This window comes from Hipposideros armiger, unplaced genomic scaffold, assembly GCF_001890085.2.
Source record: "Hipposideros armiger isolate ML-2016 unplaced genomic scaffold, ASM189008v1 scaffold_325, whole genome shotgun sequence".
NCBI lineage: Eukaryota > Metazoa > Chordata > Mammalia > Chiroptera > Hipposideridae > Hipposideros > Hipposideros armiger.
Window position 1 is genome coordinate 1,080,982 of NW_017731675.1, and position 4,522 is coordinate 1,085,503.

Here is a 4,522-nt window from a genome sequence, read left to right on the forward strand (position 1 = left end):
ATTTAGAAAGTTCATCAATTTTTCAAGGTATATAAGTATGGGCAGTTTACAAGCACACACTGAACACTTATTGTCTAATGATAGAAAATAGTGAAATAAAATTTTTTTGGGGGGGAGGGTTTAAGTAAACATTAAAAATAAAACCAAAGCCTAAATATGTGAACATGAAAGATCACATTGTCATGAATTGATATTTTCAATTTAGAAAGTATTCCCTGAAGATTTTTGAAGGCCTGTGGATTCTTATCTGTTGAGTAAAAGATCACACAAAATAATGAGCTGGCATAAACTACTTGTTTCCTCTTATGAAATCAATCCAGAGAAGCTAGAGAAGCCATAAAATAACTTGGACTTAAACCAGGAATTAAAATTAATGACAACAAAAGAAACCCAGTAACAATAGAGATGACAAACCCCTGGGGAGACAAACCATTTTCTTCAGTGGTGTGTGCTACATGCAAGAAGAATGATGATCAGGGTACCAACCAGAAGTAAGGACAGAAATAAGCGTGGATGGCACGAGGAGGCTGGAAACAGACGTTTTCAATCTGTTCTTGCCTCTTCCCAGCACAGACTTCAGAAAATCATGCCGGGCCCTTTCACCAGAGCAATCAACAACAATAGTCCTGATATAAGTACAGAAATCCATGGGAGGATTATCAGGTGAGCACAAGCTCTGCTCCCTACTGAGAGGAGGAATTGTGGGAAACAGGAGAGCATTGACCAAAAAACCATGAGAATTCATTCCTCCACTACTTTCCTTTCAAATACCCAGTATGGCTGGATTGCAATCTGGAGACAATTGCTCCCTCAAAGCTACTTCTCTCTAAGGATTATAGTGACACCTAAGACAATTGTTGGTATGTTGTGGCTATGTAGTCATCCACCCCATTACTCAGTGCTCACATCCCCATAAACTCCATGAGACCAACACAGACTAATGACCGGATTTAGCCCTTTCTCATACATGGTCCAGACAGTGTAGCTGTATTCTTCCCTAGAAAGGCAGGAAGTCACAGGTCAAAGTAAGTGGACACCTGAGGTATACAACTAACATAAATATAAAGTAACTTAACTGGAAAATGTATCATACAAAGAAGAGTTACTGAAATTAACACACAATCATTTAAAATAATAATGATACATTATTTACACTTAAGAGATAAGAAAAGACAAGCAAAATTAAATCAGAAATAAATTGTAATAATAAAAAAGAAGAAAAATAAGGTGAAACAAATGAAACAATATACTGGATAAGTAATAAGATGGAATCTGCTGAAGACAAGTTTTAGTGAATTCGAAAATCTGATGTATGAACACTCCCAAAAGTAGCAGGAAAGGATAAAGACATATAGGGGATATCCATAGAGAGACAGATGTGACAATATCAGACAATAGAAGTCCCAGAAAATAAAAAAAATATAAAAAATTAAAAAAAACAGACATATGAAAGGTAAAAGAAAAAACAAAAATCCCAACCTTAAATGATCTATACATTGACAAAATGTGAAAACACCAAAGACAAAATAAATTCTATAAGCCTATAGAAAGAGATCACCTATACCTTTTGGCTCTCTGAGCAGCACCATGGCGGTCGGCAAGAACAAGCGCCTTACACAAGGCGGCAAGAAGGGAGTCAAAAAGAAAGTGGCGGATCCATTTTCTAACAAAGATTGGTATGATGAGCAAGCACCAGCAATATTCAATATAAGAAATATTGGTAAACCCTAGTCACGAAAACTCAAGGAACCAACACTGCATCTGATGGTCTCAAGAGTCGTATTTTTGAGGTGAACCTAGCTGCTCTGCAGAATGATGAAGCTGCACTTAGAAAATTCAAGCTAATTACTTGAGGATGTTCAGGGCAAAACCTGCCTGACTAATTTCCATGGCACGGATCTTACCCATGACAACTTGTGCTCCATGGTCGAAAAATGGCAGACCATGATTAAATTTCATGTTGATGTCAAGACTACCAATGGTTATCTGCGTCATCGATTCTGTGTTGGTCGTAATGGAAAATGCAACGATCAGATTCGGAAGACCTCTATGCTCAGCATCAACAGGTTCACCAAATGCAGAAGAAGATAATGGAAATCATGGCCCGAGAGGTGCAGACAAATGACTTAAAAGAAATGGTCAATGAATTGACTCCAGATAGCATTGAACAGACATAGAAAAGGCTTACCAAATTATTTATCCACTCCATGATGTCTTTGTTAGAAAAGTCAAAATGCTGAAGAAGCACGAGTTTGAACTGGGAAAACTCATGGAGCTTCATGGTGAAGGCAGCAGTTCTGGAAAAGTTAATGATGATGAGACAGGTTGCTAAAGTTGAATGGGCTGATGGAGATGAGTCCCCAGGCCAAGAATCTATTTAATTTTCAGACTTTTCATGGTGACAAATAAAACCTGTTTGTGATATTTAAAAGGAAGGAAGGAAGGAAGGAAGGAAGAACACTTACAAAAGTACAATGATCAAAGAATGTCAGATGTCAATGGATACAGGAAGGTAGTATAATATTCCTAAAATATTAAAACTATTCTGAGTCAATAATTTGATATCCAGCTTAATTATAACTTAAATGAATGGCATAATAACAACAATAAAAATTCCAGACAAGGCCTTAAAAACATGCCATGGAGACCTAAATTAGAAATACTTTTGGAATAACGACTCAAATAATAAGTAAACTCAGAAAATGTAAATATTTTAAACTCAATCAGCCTTCTTATAAAGTCCTATTCTTCTCAATCCACCATACTGTCTCTAAATTAACAGTAATATTATCTATATTTAGTGTCTCTGTATTTAAAGCATAGTACAGAAGCAAAAACTATGACTGGTTTATGCTCTTAGTAGGAGTTATATATAATTATTGAAAATTCAATTCACTTCAATGACATTTTCTTTACATATTAATAATAATACCTTCCACTATATTTATGTAATTATAACTTTATGATGATTGAATAAGTTAATATGTCTGAGAATGAATGTGAGAACCCAAAATAATTAGAGGTAGCTAACTTTCCAGTTGAATTGACTATAGTATTTGTGTAGCCCTTACCATGTACAAGACATTATGATAGTACCTAATGTGAGTGGGGGAAGTGTTAGTTATAATAGCATAGTGATAAAAAAGATAGATGGCCATTTTAACTCACATCTCCCAGTCCACATAAGTAAATTAAATCTGTTCACTATCAGAATATATCCTAAATATAACTGCTTTTTACAATACCACTGGCACCATCCTGTTCCCTTATCACTGCTTCTATAGCAGTAGTCTTCTAACTTTCCCTACACCTACATTGTTTTTGTTCTATATGTGTTTACTCAGGATCAGCTAGAGTGATTGTGTTAACACTTTGGTCAGGTGTCAGAGTTCTACTCAGTCTTCTCCAGTGGCTTCTCACACAGTGAAATAAGCACTTTCCATGTGCACAACACCATTCTAGATGCTAACATGCACTAACTCATGTGTTCCTGAAACAATACCATGTTCCTGATAAATGAAATTAAACATAGAGAAATGAAGCACCTTATCCAAAGTCACCTAACCAGTAGGTAGCAGTCAATTTGGAGTTCGTGATCTTTCCCTCTGCCTCAACTCTATCCAAACTGCCTGATTGATTAACATACGTTACTCCAATATCCTTTTTCGTTTGCTCTCTTGATATTAGACCCTCATCCTTTGCTAGACACATGGATGCTTCAGATAGAACAAACAAACAAAAGAAAAACAAAAAAAACACTATCCAGCCTCTCTTGGGGCTAGCTGTGGCCATGTGCCTAAGTTATATCTAAAGAGATATAAGAATTGTTCTGAGGACTCAAAAGGAGAAACTTCCTTACCAGATGTGTGGAGGGTACCTTTGACTCTTCTTTTTCATCTCTTTATCTTTCCTGATTCTTGAGATGCAGACATGATGGCAGGTGCGTGAATAACATCTTGGACTGGTGGAAAAGGCCAACACTTTAAAGATAAAAAAGAAAGTTAGAAAGGGCCTGGGTCCCACCCAGATCATAACCAGTCCTGGATATCCTACCTCCAGACTTCTCTTATTTGAGAAAAAATAAATTCTATCTTGTTTTTGCACTGTTATTTGTGGTCTTTTTTTAAATTTTCTTTTATGTGTGTGTGTGTGTGTGTGTGTGACAACATGTGGCCCAAGTCACCCTAACTAAAAAGAAACATTCAAGTGAAAATGTTGAGTATTTAAATTAGATATAAGAGGAGTAGAGGTCATTTACATTAGACACATAAGTTAGATGTATAGCCTGTAGATACCAATAGCACATAGATATTCAAAGGCATGAGATGGATGAATATTTGGAATGCACACAAACATCATTATCACATTTCTTAAATAAACCAATGCCATAAATGCATGGGTGAGATTATTATATGTGGGATATGATGAGAAATTGGATGTTTGTAATATGTTTCTAATTTCTATGATTGATATCAAAGCTAATAATAATAAAATATATATTAAGCACTTACTGTGTGCTGGG

The 4,522-nt window shown here is 35.8% G+C and overlaps 1 pseudogene; it reads left to right on the forward strand.

Moving 5' to 3' along the window:
- The first annotated feature begins 1,587 nt into the window (after positions 1 to 1,587).
- On the forward strand, positions 1,588 to 2,381 carry LOC109392332 (40S ribosomal protein S3a pseudogene; annotated as a pseudogene).
- The last annotated feature ends 2,141 nt before the right edge of the window (positions 2,382 to 4,522 follow it).